This window comes from Stegostoma tigrinum, chromosome 25, assembly GCF_030684315.1.
Source record: "Stegostoma tigrinum isolate sSteTig4 chromosome 25, sSteTig4.hap1, whole genome shotgun sequence".
Lineage (NCBI taxonomy): Eukaryota > Metazoa > Chordata > Chondrichthyes > Orectolobiformes > Stegostomatidae > Stegostoma > Stegostoma tigrinum.
Window position 1 is genome coordinate 22,902,962 of NC_081378.1, and position 19,231 is coordinate 22,922,192.

Genomic DNA, 19,231 nt, shown 5'->3' on the forward strand with positions numbered 1-19,231 from the left:
TGAGAACTGTCTGGGTAACATGTTTTTAATACAGTCGTCACATTGCAGATTAAGACTAGATATTTGGACACTAGTGAGGGAGAAGTTCATATGAGAAATGTACCTCATGCCAAATGCGGCACAAAGGACCCAAGTACACAGGCTTTTTGTTTTTTGGTGTGGTTTAGTTGGGAGGGTGCAGTGGGGGATGCGGGTGGTGGCAGGGAGTGAGGAGAGGAAGGGCAAAAGTGGTGGGTGATTTCATGCCTAGGGTTAGTAGATTTTTGTGGGTGTAGAAGTAACTCCAGGATGTATGTTGCCTTTTAGTTAAAGTATGTGAGAGCATTGTAGGACATTGTTTTCATAAGGTGGATAAGCCTGAAGTTGTGATCCACACTAGTAGGTAGAGCAATGAGTTCCTGAAGGTCACTTGTAGAGATCTTTGCATTAGGCAAGCGACTGAAAAGCAGGGTGTTTAAGCTAGCTCACTCAGGATTGCCAGAGATAGTGGGAACTGCCGATGCTGACCTGAAACGTCAGGCTTTCTTGCTTCTCTGCTGCTTGGCCTGCTGTGTTCATCCAGCTTCACACCATGTTATCTCACTCAGGATTGCTCCTGATATCACTTGCTGGTAAATATTGAAATAGGAAGGTTAATCAAATGAATACATGTCTTGGAAAAATAGTTCAGGAAAGGAAGCTTTAGCTTTCCAGCACATTATGATTTCTTCTAGGACAGGTAGGAATATTGACTTGCACATGAGCAGGGCTTGGAGTAATATCCATTTGGTAGATTTGCGAATGCTGGTGGGCAGAGTTCTATCTGAATGCATTCAGTATTTGTAACGTGAATTCATATTAGTAGAAGATAATGTGATTATATTTGCCATTATGGAACCATGGCTGCAGTGTGACCAAGATTGGGAGCTCAATTCAAGGATACTTGACATTTAGGAGTGACGGGGAAAGGAGGTGGAGTATTGCATCTGGTATATTTGGATTTTCCAAAAGCTTTGTATAAAGCTCCCACGGGAGGTTAGTGAATGATATTGTAACTACATGGGATTGAGGATACTAACATGGTTTGTGGATTCATTAACAGGCAAAAAGCAGAGAGAAGGAAGATGGACCATTCTCCAGTTCTCAGGCTGTGAATAATAGTTTAGGTACCACAGTGATCAGTGCTTGGGCTTGAGCTGTTTTTATACAGTTTAGATCTGGGAGCTGCTTATCATATTTCTGTTTGCAGGTGATATAAAAATTTGGGTGGGATTGAGAGTTGAGTAGCATGCAAAGAGGCTTCAGGGGGGATTTAGACAAGCTAAATGGGCAAGAATACAACAGATGGAATAAGTGTGAAGTTGTTTCAGAGATTCTCCGGCATCTGCAGTTTCTGCTGAGATAACAAGGGGTAGAGCTGGATGAACACAGCAGGCCAAGCAGCATCCGAGGAGTAGGAAAGCCAACGTTTTGGGCCTAGACACGTCTTCAGGAAAAAAAAATGACTTGGCTCTTTTTGTGATGAAGGGTCTAGGCCCGAAATGTCAGTTTTCCTGCTCCTCTGCTGCTTGGCCTGCTGTGTTCATCCACCTCTACCCCTTGTTATCTAATTGTGCGGTTACTTTGTTAGGAGGGATACGGGAAGAAATTTTTTTTTTTAAGTGTGAAATTGGAAAATGTTGATGTCAAAAGGGATCTAGGTGTACGTCTTAAGTCACCTGAGAGTGGTGAGCCTGTGCATTCACTACTGCAGAAAATGTTTGAGGCCAAAACATTTGTGTTTTCAAGAAAGTGATAGACAAACATAGTCCTTGTGGCTAAAGAGATCAAAGGATATGGGGGTAAAGCAGGATTAGGTTATTGATCTCAATCATCTGAAACGTCAGTGGAACAACGAACCAGCTTGGCAAGCCAACCAACCATAATATCCACAAGCTGAGCTATATATCTACTCAAATCTTAAAGCTCAATTATGTTGACTAGTGGAGCAGTAGGATGGCGTCACATTGCCAACTTCTGCTGTCTGTCACTTAATTGAAAGCTGCCATGCAAGTACGGCAATTAATTCAGATGGCAGATGGTGTGTTCACCTTTATTGCAAAAAGATTTGATTACAAAAGCTAAGAAGTCATGCTTCAAATGCTTTGAATTCTGGTGAGGCCGAACCTACAATATTGTATGCCATTTCTTACCGAACCAAAGATATACTAGCTGTAGGAGGGCAGCAGACGATCACCTGTCTTAAGGCTTGACATGGTTGGACTGAAGTATGATGTGAGATTGAGGAGACTGAGTTTAGTAGAGAGGTGATCTGATCGCAAAATCAAGTTCTTGATCATACGGTAAATAGAATAGATGCAGAAATGATGTTTTCTCTGGCTGACTGTTCTAGAAAAATAACTCTTAAAAGCCAAGCTACTTGGAAATGAGATGAGAAGGAACTTCCCCACTCAGTAGTGATCTTTGGAATTCTTTACCCCAAAAGATTGTGGCAACTCAGACAGTATGTTCAAAAGAGTTTGATAGATTTCTGGTTACAAGGGGTATGGGAATAGTCTGGGAATGTGACATTGAGGTAGATGATCTGCTATGATTGAAAATGGTAGAGAAAACTTGAATCTGAATGGCGTATTCCTGTCTTCCTATGTTGTTAAGTTAACTTTTGTTGTTCAAGGTCTGTATTAAAGCATGTTCATCTAAGCCAACATGCAATTTTGTTTCTACACATAATCAGAGAGCTACTTTGCATTCTTTTAAGTTGGATACAGTTTTAATCTGTGCTGAAGAAGCCAGAATCTCTCATGTTAATAAATTGTAAAGCAGCTGGGGATCACAAAAATAGGACTGACACAATGAAGAGACTTTAAAACGTGGGTGAGAAATTTAAAATCAGGATGTTGCTTGACTGTTTCCAGTCGCTTCCCATTTGGAGTCAGCAAGCTCAGGGGTGATAGGGGAACAAGTCACGGTGTGAGTTAAGACAATAGTAGCAAAGTGTTTGACTTGTAAATTTACGGAGGGTAAAATCTGAGAGATTAGCTGGCTGTGTAGTAGAATAGCCAAGGCTAGAGGTAATACAGACGTGTGGATTTCAGCAAGAAATGATCTGTGACAGGCCAGCATGAGTGGATGTGACACAGGTAGAAATTGTCTTATTGTCATGTATAAGCTTTAAGTTTGCTTAGGGTTCAGTTGTGACACTGGGGTTGCAGACAGACTGGATTCATTTCAAACTGTTGCCGTGGAGTGGAGTTGATAACCAGTGAACAAAATGGTGCAGCAGGAGTTCAAAACAATCGGTTCAGACTCGTGATATTTAAATTACCTGTAATCTCTCTCATGCAAAAGTCAAATGTTTGATTTCAGAACTAGAAATCTAGCTAAGTTTTTTCCTCTCTTTGGTTGCAGATGATGCCAAGTTGGGTTGGTTTGTGAACTCTGAAGATGCAGAGGTCCTTCATGATCTGGACAGGTTGGGTGAGTGGGCAAATCAGTGGCAGACAGTATGACTTGGATAAATGTGAGGTTATTCACTTTGGAAACAAAAACAAGAAGGCAGATTACTACCTGAATGGCTGGCTGTAAATTGGGAAAGGGGAGTGTGCAGCACGACCTGGGTGTCTTTTTGTGCCAGTTGCTGAAGGTAAACATGCAGGTGCAGCAGGCAGTAAAGAGGGAAAATAGCCTTCATCCTGAGACATTTCAAATACAGAGCAAGGATGTGTTGTTGTAGTTGTACAGGGCCTTGGTGAGACCACACCTGGAATATTGTGTGCAGTTTCGGCCTCCTTTGTCTGATGAAGGATGCTCCTACTCCTGAGGGAGTGAAGTGAAGGTTTACGAGGCTGATTCTAGGGATGGCGGGTCTGACTGATGAGAAGAGATTAAGTAGTTTGGGATTGTTTTTGCTGGAGTTCAGACAAATGAGGGGGGGGAATCTCAGAGACTTAGAAATGTTTAACAGGACTGGATAGGGTAGATGCAGGGAGGATGATCCTGATGGTGGATGTGTCCAGAACAAGGGGTAACAGTATGAGGATTTGGGCTGGACAATTAAGACAGACTTGAGATGTTTCTTCACCCAAAGAGTAGTGAGCCTGTGGAATTCATTGCCACAGGAAGTAGTTGATGCCCAAATACCATATTCAACAGGCGACTAGATCTAGCACATGGGATGAATGGGATCAAAGAAAGCAGGGTTAGGCTTATTGACTTGGAGGATCATGATTGTGAAGAATGGCACCTCCTATCTCTGTTTCCATGCTGATAGTAACAGCTTGGGTTTATGAAACTCTTTTAACACGGTAAAACAACAACATGATGTTTGATAGGTGCGTTATAAACCAAAATTGACAGGGCCACAGATCTTGAGACTGGTGACTAAGGGTTGTGAAACAAGTTAAAATAGTAGCGATACCTTGTTGCAAGGAATTAGAGAATAAAATCTCTGCAGTGTTGCTACAATAGAAAATGGGAACTGAAATGACAGGACAAAATTAAATAATTAGGGAGCCGAAACCTTTTGTGTTAACTAGAGTAGATCAGTAACTTGAGCAGTTGTATTTCCCTTTGAGGAAGACAGGGGACTGAGAGTACAAGACTTGCTGGCTTTAGTTTTCTTTGGATCCTTTTCCTAGCCAGCTGAGCTTTTTATTTCTGCTCTTGTTCAAGTGTCCTTCATAAGGGTCAGCCTCCAGAGGTCAGTGGGAAGAAATCATTGGGACCCCAGTGATAATTTATTGTATGGTCTTTGGGTACATGACCATCTTCTGTCTGAGCATGGACAATCCAGTGCATGCACTGATTGTGAACTTAACAATGTATCTTGATGGGCTTAATGCACTCACAACCTCTTGAGTTGATGACTGTGACCTGCCTAGAGATATTTCAGGATGTATCCAAGGCAGTGAAAGTGGTATTCTTCAGTCTTTTTCTGCCATTTGTTATCGAGGTCTTACCATTGTAGTGACCTGCACTGAGGATGTAGCGTTGGCATATTTGGAATTTGGTATTCTGAATCGGATTGCTGCTGTCCCACAATCCTAGGTTGGCTTGGAAATGTACTGCAAAAGCTGCATTGTTTTGTATTGATTTGTTTCAATTCATACATTGCTCCTGTTGTAGAGCCCAGGTATGCAGAGCTACCAACAGCCTTGATGTACATGCAAAGCAGTTGGGCAACATCCTAGACACTGAAATCTGCTTTCCCGATGGTGGTCAAATCAACTATTTTGCCAAAACATGCAGACTCTCTGGTATCTCTGAAATATTCCTCTGAGTGAAGTGTTAGTGCAACGCTCAGTTTAGGGCACCTCTCTGAGGATGTCACATCTTCCTCATGTCTCATTTGACAACACAGAGAAGCAGCTTTCCATCATCTCTGGTAAGTAAGCAAGCACGTTGGAGGTCTGACATGAAGACGCATAATAGAGACAAAGAGAATGCTGTATGGACCCAACTGTGGATCTCACTGTTAACCCATGATAGTTGATCTTAGCCATCATATTGGTATGGAAAGAAAGGTGATCACGTGGAGTAGCTTCAGCCACCAGCTAACTTTCTTTTGCTCATGTGTTTAAATACCTCCGTGAGATAAGTGTTGGAAATGTATGGTCTCCTATATTCGTGGCATTCCTCTTGCAGCTGCAGTATTGAGAAGTTTGTGCCAATTGTATATCCTGCAGTTCAAAAGTGACAGTGGGATTCAGAGTAAGTGCATTCAGTCGGAATCTGCAGTCTAAATAGGGTAGTTGCAGCTCTCAATCGCCACACAATTGGATTTTAGAAATCTGCAATGTTCTTTACAAATGACTTTTAAAAAAAGTCTTTTGATGAACAGCAAGGAAAGAACGTGTATTTGTAATAACAATTTGCTAGCTACTGACCCTAATCTAAGCAATGACAAAATGTTTTGAGCAGGAATGCAGTCATCATACCAAAGCAAAAAAGGAAGTTTTCACACTGTTCTACAGAATGGAAAATGTCCAGCACAACTTTATTAATTTTTGACTCATGGTTACAATTAGTTTTGTGGTGTTCACTGTAGTGCAAGAATAGAAAGCACTGTTTTATTTCCTCATCTATCTGCTTGTAAACTTTTAACCGCTTGGGTAACAAGGCCAAATAAATGAAAATAATCAAGTTTGGGCCTGAACCGTCAGCCCTTCCTGCTCCTAAGATACTGCTTGACTTGCTGTGTTCATCCAGCTCTGCACCTTGTTATCTCGGATTCTCCAGCATCTGCAGTTCCTATTATGTCTAAGTTTTCAAAATCTGTTCTTTAAGAATGCAAAGCTTAATATTCCTTTTCATGAGTCTAAATTGATTGAAATATACATTTAGTTTGGAACCTGTAGTATTTGTAAGTAACTTGGGTGTAATAAAACAATCGTCAAGTTCAAATTGAAAGACAAACTCTCCCTTTATGAGGCAAAGTAAAGTAAGACAGGCTTCCCCAAACTCCACCCCAACCTTTCCAAGCTATCATTGTGTAAGATGTCAAATGGGTGACCTGTATCAAATCATAAGAACAAAATTGCACTTTGACATTTCAGAGCTGGTTCAAGCATAGTGTTAGTCCATTTCCAGATTTTTCTGCAGGATGAGCGTCTTGGGGGGAATGAATTGAATAGTGTCTTAATTTTCTGGTTTTCAACATAGCAAGGAGTACAATACGTACCCATTTTGGTTGCCACTTTGTGCTTCGCATTAAGTGTCTTCGCTTAATGGCCTATGGTTTTAATTACGCATTGTTAAATGGGAATTTCTATTGTCTGTCCAGCATTCAGAAACTGTGAAAATTTGCTGATAATGCACAAATGTTTCTATGTTACAAAAATGGCAGGGCACGTGAATGAGATAACATAAAACACAAGAGTTGTCCAAAGAACAATAGCAGGTGCATATGCATTGTTGGGTCTAGCACATGTTTTGTGAATAATTCAGCTAAAAGAAGTCTTTGAAAACTTGGCAAGTGATATTAGCATTGCAAAACCCCATATCGCCTCTTGCAGTTGAGGGGCATGTTAGGGCTAGTGGAAGATGTAGAGCGGATGAGGGAGTTGCGGGGAGTGCAGTACCTCTGGAAGGCAGAAAAGGGTGGGGAGGGAAATATATCCTTCGTTGTGGGGTCAGATTGCAAGTGGCGGAGAATGATGCGTTGAATCTGGAAGTAAATGGTTTGATAATGTGATCCTACAAAAGATGTATTTCCCTCCCCACCCTTATCAGCCTTCCAGAGTGACTGCACTCTGTGCAACTCCTTCGTCCACTCCACACTCCCCACTAGACCCAACACCCCCGGCACCTTACCCTGCAACCGCAGGAGGTGCTACACCTGCCCCTCTTCCCAGGCCCCAAAAAAACCTTCCACGTGAGACAGATGTTCACCTGTACATCTGCAAATGCAGTCTGTTGCATCTGCTGTTCCCGAAGTGGCCTCCTGTACATCAGGGAGGCCAAGCAGAGGCTCGGAGACCACTTTTTGGAGCACCTATGCTTGGTTCGTGACAAACGACAGACCTCCCAGTCGTGAACTACTTCAGCTCTCTCTCTCTCTCTCTGCCTTCTTCCTACCACCCCATCCACGTGCAAACGCACACTCACTCGCTGGACAACATGTCCAACCTGGGCCTGTTCAGTTTTACAACGAGGCCACCCAGAAACTGGAGAAACACACCTTATATTCTGCCTTGGAAGCCTACAACCCAATGGTCTCAATGTGGACTTTACTAGCTTGAAAATCTCTTTGCCCCCAAACTCATCCCAATCTTGATACTTTATTTAAAATTGATGGTGTAAACCTGGAAACTAAATTGAAAAATAAGCAGTGTTCAGGAAGGAAAAGCTGAGATGATGAGCAGAAAGCTATTCTGTGGTTTTCATCTCCTAACATCTGGAATTGTTTAAGTAATTCACAGCTGTAATATTTCATACTACACTAATTTACATGTGTTCACTTTATCTGGACTCTGCTAGTTTTCAAATCTACATTGCAAGTGTGGGGCAAAATTGCCTTCCTGTTTTTACTTGTAGCATGCACTGTGCTTTGTTATTTGTAGTGGTGTTCGTTAACCTAGCCTGCATTGGAGCTTTTCTCTTCCAGCTGCGATGTTTACCACTGCATTCTGCACACTGGAATATAGGGCAAAAAAAACCCCTCAAATTTGTGCATTTTGTCTCAGTGAATTTTGATTGATATCTGAACATTTATTACAAAGTTTGTGGAGGCTTTTTCTGACAGTTTGTTTTTTGTAAACAAACGCTACAGATTTGACTTGGCTGTGCTGAACCTTTTAAATGAACTTAGTTTCTTTCCTGATCAATAAATTTTGGGTTGAGGTGGTAGTGGAATCTCCCAAAAGAAAACAACCCATTCAAAACTGAACAACCAATCTTGTAAACCAATCACAGAGCTCATAAATTTCTAAGATTTTTACGTGTGCAGATGTTTCTTCACATTTGTGATCATAATTTACTTTTTATTATTTATTAGGCATTGCTGGCTAGGCCTGCTTTTTTTTTTTATTGTCTACCTCAATGCCCAGAGAGCAGTTCAGAGTCAATCACGTTGCAGATCTGGAGTCACATAGGCCCCAGACCAGGTAAGAATGGTAGTTTACTTTCCTAAAGGACGTTAGTGAACGAGATGAGTTTTTTAAAATGATAAGCAATAGATTCACTATTATCATTCGACTCTTAATTCCAGAATTTTATTCAAATCAGATTTTACCAGCTGCCATGATGAGGTTTGAATCTGGGGCCCCAGTACATTAAGCTCTGAATTAGTGCTTAGCAGTAATACCCACTCAGCCATCACCTCACCTAAAATGGAGTTTTCACCAACATTACTGTAATAATGAAATGAAATCCATTATGGAGTGTCTTTGAAATCATGTTTCTGCTCTCTAGCATTTAGTCTTAATTATAATCATTAAGTGAAGAATTCCAAATTAAATTTTATACAAAATACTTAAGCTGTAGTGAGGATAGTCAGTGTTCCACTCTGTTATCCCTTTCAAACATATCTGGAAATGACCTGAATGAATTATTGCTTTGCTTAAAATACTTTGCATTAACTTAGTCTCTTAACATAATGAGAGAACTCTGCCAACCAGATAAACTTTGAATTTGCTTTATGCATCGTAAAGGTTTGTTAGTGTAAATTATTCTTCACTTAACAGGAATGTTTAAAATTTTATTCAGTTTTAAATATTCAGTTGGCAAGAATATGATTGCAGTTTTGTGATTTTTAATTTTAAACATGAAAAATTGCTTTTTCTTTAAAGCATCATGGTAATTTTGCTACTTGTTCAAATTAACAGCAACAGTCAGGTTTGCAAGTTTGCAAAATAGTACTTCAAGGACATTTTTTCAGATCTGAATTTTAACCATAACAGAGGATGCAAACTCATACCTTTTTTATAATTGATTCAGTAGATGTGTCTGAACCTGTTTTTTTTTCTCTTCAAACTCCTTTTGTCTCCTTTTTTAAAAAACTTAAGTCTCATCCATTTAGTAACAAACTAAGGCTATTCATTAAGGATGCTATCCTCACTTTTAAATGAATGCCCCAAATTTGGGACTGTAAGAAAATAATAGAATGCTAATGGAAACTTATCAAGCTTAAAATATTAGTTCTTGGGATAATGATGCACCCCAGCCCCTTTAGGGCCCTCCAGTCACAGTACTGTATGGACCGTGTATACCCTTTTCTTGGTCTCAAAAGCACATATTTAACCATGGAACAGGGATGGACAGTTGGGTTCTACAACTCCTTTCATTGCCTGCTGACTGGACTTGTCCACCATCATGGGCAGGCCCAAGAGCAAGACCTCTGATTTTGCCCACTCCTCTCCACGTGAGGTCCCCATAAATCAACAGCATGAAGCAGAAGTGTCACCGAAAATTTAAAAGCAGTCTCTTTAAATAGCTGGACGGGGGCTGGAGACTATACCAATCCAATAAATGCAAAACATAGTCTCCGGGCTGAAAAAATTATTTGTGGTCTGGTATGGGTTTCTTTTATTGGCTGCATTGGAACTGAAGAACATAGAGCAGAATTAGTGATTTTCGCTCTTCAAGCCCACTTCAACATTTCTGTGCTATCCCTGTGTTCCTATTGTTTTAACTCTTCCTTTTTTTTATTTTAGTATTTAAAATTTCTCAGTGACTGACCCTCCAGCCTTCAGGGATAGAGAATTCCTAAGATTCGGAGGAAAGAAATTCACCTCTCAGATTTGCATAACCACCTTTGTTCGTGGGCCTCTTAGTTTTAGGTCTCTATTGTCTCAGTTGTCTGCGTCATTTAAGTCAAGAGAAACATTCTTTCTGCGTATTCCCTGTTAATCCCAAATATATAGGTCCAGTTATTTTGATCTTTTCTAAAAGAACTGCTAAATAAATTGGTTAATGCTGAAGATTAAATTTGATGCATCGTTTTGTTGCATGCATCTTCATTTTTAAGGAGCACTGCAAAATCACTTGGCATACACAAGTCAAAGTATTCTATTCCAGAAAAACCTTCAGTGTCAGTGAGAAAATGCCTAACTAATTACTTGAAACTTGGCTATGCAAAAAGCACATAACAGTAATTTAAGTAACTTTCATGTGTGTGAAGAAATGTTTTACACCTACCTTGTAGAATAAACCTTAATGTTGATTTTAAAATTTTAATGTCAGAAAAAACTTGCAACTTCAAACATGACCTTTTGGACGAAATTTGCATGGATAGTTTCAAAAACTGAGCAAATACCATCATAGTACTGTTAACAGTTGGCGTGCTTTTTTTCTGAGACTCAAATTACAGACTGCGCAAGTGGAGCACTGAGTTGAACGCCTGAGCACCACCTGCTGGAATGCCATCTTGTTGTTTGCTGTTTCAGTAGATCACTGAGATTAGATTGATTTTAGAATTTCGAACTCGGCACAGTTGTCTGCATCATTACCAAGTGGCCAAGTCAAATGAAGACCACAACGATGGAAAAGAGAAATGGGCAGTGTTGTATGGTTAACATCGAGATATGAATTAAAATTGGACATAAATACTTGCAAACCCTTATTTTTGTATCAACAAGGGCACAACTATTTTGCTTAACTTTTGGACCTGTTTGCTACTTACTGCCATCTACTTCAGAAGTGTGTATTTTTGTAAGAATGTACTCAATATTGTTCTTAATCTTATCTGTGTAAATTAAATATATTTTGAGTTTAGATGTGCTTCAGATGTGTATTTGCAATGTAATGGTCCTCAAATTCTGGTGTTTCCATGGTGTTACACATAATGAAATTAGTACTGACTTAAAAATATGTGGTTGTGTATGTGTCAGAATATCTGGATGGAGGAAGAAAATTGTGGGAATTATTACTATAGAATAGCTGTATATCTTAACAATTAGACTTTTTTTTGATATGGTTGAATGGCTGAAGTGAAATGTTCTTTGATTTATCTGCAATACTAACTACCCTATAGAATTCTTTTAGATCTCCAAGGCTCCTGGACAGTGCCTAACCAATATTATGTCTGATGCAACTCAAAAGGCCATATGTTTTCTTCAATTTTTGTTTCAAATTCATTCTTAATAGGTTCTTTTGGGTTTATTGTATCTTTTGTTTTCCCCTGCATCTTCCCTTTCAGTGATCTGTAGAGGACAGACTTCTTGCTTGGTTTACATTAGTGCAATTGAATTGAAAGATTAAATTGGGTAGAAAGATAAATTTCTATAACTAATAGAGAAAACAGACTAAGTTTGTAAGATGTTCGCTTATACTTCCTTCTCACTCATTGAATTGTTAATACAAGTAAATGCAACTTTAAAATTGTCCAGTTTTGAGAGTATTCCAGTTGGAACTGTTGAATTCAGGCAACAGCTCAAATTGTCCAATGCTTCAGGATTGCTTTGAATCTGTACTATGCCTTTAACAGACCTGCAATATGGTATGACTATGCATTTTGTGCAGCCTCTAAAAAATTGAAATTTCAGATACATACCTTCTGAGCTCTTTTTTGAATTGGTTAAATTTCATTTCTCCTTTTTTATTCCTCATGCACTATGTCTTTTTATAATCCTGCAATACTTGAGAATTAGAGAATACATTCTCAAAACATTAAAAATGCTGAGTGAAGTGGCATTGTATGAACTGATATTTAAAGAACGGTTTATTGAATTCTCAGTTTCATGCATCTGAGTGAATTCTTTCTCTCACCAGCACCCCCTCCCCTGCACCCCTCCCAAAAAGATGGTATTTGGACAATACTAGTAATTCTGTTGTCTTTCACTGATCTCAGAACTAAATTATGAAGTGTTTGTAGTTGCTTCTAGCACACAAAATTCTTTCTATGCCAAAAACTTAATTCCAGAAGTTTGAGTATAATTTGTGATTAAATGTTGTCAGAAATGGAAGAGAACTTAAAAATTTTAATGTCTAGTCATGAATTCACGTTTCAAGTGAAATTGGCTTAGTCTGACAGAACTTCTAGCCTGCTTCTTCCTTTCTTGCATGGAGAAAAACTGAAATCTTGTAACTTGGTATCATCAAGTTTCTAATGCATCTGGTTGTATTTCTTTAAACCTGAGAGTAAAGGGACGAACAAGAAATCATCTTATGCAATCTCCAATTCACCCTTTTGTTTCCTCCAGTTCACTTCATCCAAAAACAAAACACTGTTAACATGACAAACTATTATGAAGCAGTGGGGAACCATGATTTTATCCACAAGATCACTTTGCTTATAGCAGAAAACCAAAAAATTCAGCAACGAGCAATACAGTGCACTGTAGACTTAGTTTTAATTTAGCAGATTTTAAATCATATGTAACTTAAGGCTTCTAATTTATCAGTTTTTTTTGTTTCAAAGGAGTCTGTTAACTTACTTATCCCATTGCATAATCAGTTTGATGCTTTGAATTTTGTAACCAAACACAACAAAAAATGTCTCCAGGTGAAACATTTACTCTTTGGCAATATCAAATTAATTGGTGCAAGTTTTATTTTGTTGTAGGAAGTGTTCACTTGACCAAAGATTACTAGTACTGCACTGAAAACAGATCCAATTCTTCAAGTACAGTTGCATTAAAAAGTATGATGTTTGGAACTCTACTTCAGTGCTATTAAAGAAAGAACTGGACATTAGCCATATTATCATTAAAGCCAATCACCGATGTTTTGTTCAATTTAAACAAGATTCTGGTCATTCTTAATTTAAGCATTTGCTTTGACATGTCCCACTGCCCTTTGTTTTAGGGACCAGATGTTGACAAGGTACTTGGTAGAGATGAGTGGAAATGTAATTGACAGGCGATAGGAATGAGATATTAAGCAAGATTAGAGACAAATGGAAGATCTTCATTTTTTCAAATTGTGAACATATAGTACACTTGTGATATCGATGTCTTGTACAAGATCCCTGTAGGTAGTAAATTTTTTTTTAAAAATCCTTGAAGGTGCTGTATTGTAAATTGTGAAATCCTGTGGCGTGGTAAATTGTGTACCGATATTTATTAGGACGAAGTGTCAGTTTGAAGATCACTGACTTAAAATGTATTGAATGGAATTGTATTTTACTGCAACTAATGGTAATCTGATTGGATGCTTAATTGGCATATATTGTGTGGGCATATAATTTTAAGTAGTGCTGTAGTCGAAAGGTTAAGCGTAGCTTTCAGGCCTTTTTTTTTAAAAAAAGCCTTTGGCAGAAAAACTGAATTACACAATGTGGCAGTAATGTCCAAGTATTTTGGCGTGTAATCGCAGTACAGACAATCGGATTTTTACAGCTCTGCTACTGCCAAGACATTTAAATGGAGCACAATTTTTAAAAGCTCTGTTTGAAGCAGTTCTTGAGAAACACATGGAACAGAGAAAGTTGCTTATGAATTCAGCTCCTAATAAACTGGTAAAAGTGTTTAAGTCAGTATCTGAAGCTCATGGTTGAAGTATGCAACTCAACTTTGAGAAATTCACAGTTTTTGTATCATCATCCAGAGGTACAATATCCTGTCTGTCTGAATAGTTATAGAAGAATGATCATAGATCATGTTATGTTTGTTTTTTTTCTGCATTTTGCTAACCAGGTCATCTGACAGTGAACAAGATTTTCTCATGATCCTGCTGCTCTTGTGAATAGATGAGAGCGCACAATTTAGGTACTACAATGTGGGCTTGTTCTCCCCCCCCCCGCCCCAGCTTTTTAGCAGCATTAAAAGTAAATGGAGTTAATCTCTCACTGAAGTTTAAGTAAGGTTATACAAAGTGTTGAGCTGATGTGAATGATATGTTGTTTCTTCTCATGATTGTATATTTTAATTCGAATGTGTACACAGTTCTTGTCAGTCTTTACACACCTTCATTCTCTCATTGTCCATATTGTTTTTAACTTACACACTTGATACATTTTCTGTATTGAATATTTTAATGTGATTTATAGTGGAAGAACAAAGCTCAACTTCACTTGGGATGCTAATCTTGACAACTTGAATGTGGAAGAAATTGGAATACATTTACAATGCTGGTTATGAGTAATTGTTTCTCCCCCAGATGTTATTTCCTTATTTTATCTTCAGTTACCTTACATAGATATGTTGTGCTGTTCTTTGGAGTTTTCACACAATATAGCAGTGGTTAAGTCTGGCATTGAGGAAACTCCTGTGTTTAATCTACAAAATCTTTCAATGTAATATTGCAAATGATGTACTGTACTTACAGAAGCTGCGCATAGCTTCACAGTTGAAATACACTAAAATTGATCCACTATTGTGGATAACTTACTTGAATGTAGCCATTTTAATTGTGCAAATTGCAAAATGCCTTACTTGTCAATTGGCATCACAGTTCCAGTAATGCTTATTTATGATTGAATACAGTAAAGTAGGCTGATCTTTTCAAGTAAGTTGGTACTTGTTAGGAAACATTCAAGAATAAGGAATAGACAAACCAATGACAGTTGACAATAGTTCCAGAAATATTAATGATAAATGAGCCATGATTTTCAGTTACCTCTAACCAGTTAACATTTTTGTGAATAATATGTACATTTTGATATACAAGTCAATAGCTTATGTAATGACAGGATGAAATTAATACTGACCATCTACTACTCTACAAAATTCCTGTTTCTATTAAGAACGAATACATAATACTGTCACTGCAAAGGAGACAACTCTGGATTTTAAAGCTGTCAGCTGCTGTATTGCTGTATACGTAGTACAAAACGTTCACAGTACAGCTGAACTGTTCACCTAAGAGAAGCAATCTGAGGAAGTTGGATATGCATTCTCTTTTTCCTTTGGAAGGAAGTTTCTCTGCAAAATGCATCTTGATCAGACTCCATGTAGCGCAATGGAAAGCAAATGTAACTTCCAGTGGTACACAAACATCGGTACTCTTGCAAATCCACAGTTCATATCTTGTTCTTCTAACAGTTTGGTGTTCAAACTTCTTTTTACAGGAAAAGCAGAAAATTCTCCAGGAGAGCTTCCTTTTTTGAATGTGGTATTAATAAAATGAGCATTTACCTTCTAGTACTTCCAATGGTTAATGCAGGAAAAACAAAGATTAATCAGTGTTAACGACACATTAACTGACAAATGCAAATTTTAATCATATTTAATATCATTTGTAGAAGCTTGTAATTATTATATTTAGTGAGCAATAGAATATATTTAAAATTATCTGAAGTATAGAACAAAAACGCAGTTTTCAGCCTTTAGAATCATAGAATCCCTATAGTGTGGAAACAGGCCCTTCAGCCCCACAAGTCCACACTGCCCCTCCAAACAGCATCTCACCCTGACTCATTCCCCTACCCCTTTTCCCTACGTATAACCCAAACATGCCTGGACACGACAGGCAATTTGGCATGGCCAATCCACTTAAGCTGTGCATTTTTTTTGGACTATGGGAGGAAACTGCAACACCCAGAGGAAACCTGTGCAGACAGGGAGAATGTGCAGACTTTACACAGAGAGGCACCCAAGGGTAGAATTGAACCTGGGCCCCTGGCACTGTGAGGCAGCAGTGCTAACCACTGAGCTGCTTATGAATTAGGCATTCGTTATGCTCGAGGTTGAACTAATTATTATAACGCATTCTAATATTGAACTTTTTTTTTAAAAAACTGATTAACAGTGAAGCAAGTTTATGTGCCACTATTCCATAAAGCTTCATCTCCATTAACTGCTATTTTAGGCTAGGCAGGGTGAACCTGTTACCTCCCATTCACTTAAATTACGTATTATCTATTTATAGAGTCAGATGTACAGCATGAAAGCATACATAAATCATCCATGCCAACTAGGTATTCTAAACTGGTCTAGTCCCATTGCTAGCATTTAGCCTAAATGCCTCAACTCTTCCTATTCAGGTACCCATTCCAGATGCCTTCTAAATGTTATTGTACCAGCCCATACCAGATCTCTCAGCTCATTTATACATGCACCACCCTCTGCATGAAGTTGTCACTTAAGTCCATTTTAACTCCTTCCAGTCTCGCCTTAAAACTGGTGTCCTCTGGTTTTGAATTTGCACATCCTGGTGGACAAGACCTTGGCTATTCACCCGATACGTGTCCCTCATTTATAAACCTCTATTTCAGTACAGAATTTATTGACTTAAAGCTATAAAACATGATCTCAGCTATAATTTTGGCATTGTGTCAGATTGCGTCTAATGTTTAGATTACATTAGATTAGATTCCCTACAGTGTGGAAACAGGCCCTTCAGCCCAACAAATCTACACCGCCCCTTGGAGCATCCCACCCAGACCCTTCTCCCCCCACCCATAACGCACACACTACGGGGAATTTGCATGGCCAATCCACCTAACCTGCACATCTTTGGACTGTGGGAGGAAACCGGAGCACCCATAGGAGACCCACGGAGAATGTGCAAACTCCACACAGACAGTCGCCCGAGGCGGGAATCGAGCCCAGGTCCCTGGCACTGAGAGGCTGCATTGCTAACCAATGAGCCACTATGCTGCCCGATTTGATTCATACACTAGATTAGGAAGTACCCTTTAGAGATGCAATGTATCATTGACTCAAGTTGCGAGCCTCCGGAGAACAGCAGGTGACCATGGTGCTGCATAGTCTGTTTGATGTAGCCCTCTTCCTGTCTCTCTCATTCTTACCTTTAGTCTGCTTTACACACATTTTGATTAATTGGAAGCACTAGTGATTTCGTGATGGTGGATAATAGGTTTAAAAAGTCGCTGGGGGGCGGGGCGCAGGGGAGCTGTTACGTCGTTTGTGATAACTCCTCACATCTGGAAAAAAGATGTAAACGCTTTATATTGAAAAAATAAGCTTCCATATCTACTGAAGGTTTGGGGGACTAATGCCAATTAGAAACCTTTGGTGTTAAATAATAATCCAATGTGAATACTAAGCATTTCCATAGGGCTTATGTAAAATGTAACATGAAATAAATTAATGTAAGTTTTCAATATTGGTCTTTTCATTTTATATCAAACTGCAAATTTCAAGATATTTATAAATGTGTAAAATGAACTAAAAGATGAACATAGTTGGCAAATGAACCTCACCACAAGTGAGGTGTAGAGACAATGAAAATGAGGTCATGTTCTAACTCCTTTTCGTTGTGTCGTAGCTAAAATAGTATGCACAAGTGTAAACATTCACAGTATTGATGCAGATTTATATGGCCCCTCTTTGTCTAGTTTATCCAAAGTTAAACTTGTATCAAATTGTATTGCAAGTGTGGTCTAACTACTGTGTACTGCCGCGTATGTTATAAAATGGCTGTAGAACACTGTCGTGTAGTATAGTCGTTAACATCAGAATTGAGGTTGTACTCATTCAGAAAGCATGAACAGGATGGGTTTTTGTCTTTTAAAAGATGGCAAACTAAATTAGAGGCCTTTTGGAATTTAAAGATTTTTGTCACATACAGTTAGTGTTTATTTGTAAGGAGGAGCAAAATTGGAGACTACCAATGAGATGGGAACCAAGAAAATTTGGTGGGAACTTCTAATCAGAGTAATGAGCTTGTGGAATTGTTATTACTACATGGAGTGCAGTTGAAGAGTATGGATGCATTTAAGTGCAGGCTAGATAAGGAAATATGAGGTGACACGGATGGATGATAGGGATTCCAGTGTAGTGTAAATGCCTTTGTGCTGTATATTTGCATCATTGTGTTAGATGAACAGTTACATGTTGGTATGGAACCTCACTGAAGCCTGCAGTATAGTCAATGTGATCCAAAGTTTCCATTCTCTTGGCTTAAAATTGAGGCGCATTAATGAGCGAGATTGTGTTTGTCCAACAGGTGTGTTAGAAGTTGCTGTTCCAATTATTGATCACCTCTGATAGACTAAATGTAAAAGAAGTGTCCACAAGAATAGCAAGTTGTACAAATATCCCTACTTTCATCCAACCTGAGGCTTCAACACTGGAAGCAGTGATATGTCTGGAGGGAATGGACCATGCAAATGTTGAGGTGCTTGCTGGGTGTGTGAGGGACTGAGGCTGAGGTGGCAAGGTAGGTTGAGATGTGGCTCAGGGCAATATGAAACACTCAACCTCATACTCTGGTTCCTTGAAGAATTGTCAAAATGAGAAAGTGGGCCTGAGCCCCAAAGCCTTTGTCTTTATCTTTCCATGGGATATAGGCATTACTGGAAGTGCAGCATTGGCTTCCCCTGTGAGTAGCTTCCTCATTCATTTCAGGAAACTGTTAGAGGTGAGAATGGAGATGTTTTTGTAGAGGACAAAGATCCTGCAGCCCATCGTGCCCACAATGGTCATTTAATCCCATTTTCCAGCACTTCAGCTGTAGCATGGGAATAAAAGTAGACCACTAGGCCCTTCAAACCTGCCTCACCATTCAGTAGGGTCATGGCTGATCTGATATTTCTACGTTTCTGTACACCTGCAATTAATCTTTCATTCCCATGGTAATTAAAAATCTAATCTCCCTTAAACATATTTATAATACACTCACTGTCCTTTTGAGGAAGGGAATTCCAAAAACACAACCCTCGAGAGAAAATTGTTTTTCCCATCTCTGGACATGAGGAAGCATCCTTTACGCATCTACCTAGAGGATTTTTTTAAAAAATTGAGTCACTGACTCTTCTAAACTGCAGAGGATAAGGCCGAGCATGTCTCACGTTCCCTCAAGGCATTCTGGTCACTCCAGTACATTAACATCATTCTGTAGGTAGAACAACCAGTACTATGCACAGTACTCCATATAGAACATCGAACGTTACACCGCAGTACAGGCCGTT

At 39.0% G+C, this 19,231-nt stretch overlaps 1 protein-coding gene and 1 long non-coding RNA gene across 5 annotated transcripts in view; one reads left to right on the forward strand and one right to left on the reverse strand.

Moving 5' to 3' along the window:
- The window catches only part of LOC132210956 (uncharacterized), a 31,962-nt gene extending 14,540 nt beyond the window's left edge, over positions 1 to 17,422 (forward strand). The window contains exons 2-3 of one of the 4 annotated variants that reach the window (XR_009447217.1): positions 3,388 to 3,456; positions 8,474 to 17,422. This is a non-coding gene — a long non-coding RNA (uncharacterized LOC132210956). The remainder of the gene's footprint in view (positions 1 to 3,387; positions 3,457 to 8,473) is intronic. The other 3 variants (XR_009447218.1, XR_009447216.1, XR_009447215.1) reach the window with 3 other exon arrangements.
- The window catches only part of lhfpl3 (LHFPL tetraspan subfamily member 3), a 238,565-nt gene continuing 233,944 nt past the window's right edge, over positions 14,611 to 19,231 (reverse strand). Inside the window, exon 4 of the mRNA XM_048553885.2 lies at positions 14,611 to 15,500. The gene's annotated coding sequence lies outside the window, so the exon portion shown is untranslated. The remainder of the gene's footprint in view (positions 15,501 to 19,231) is intronic.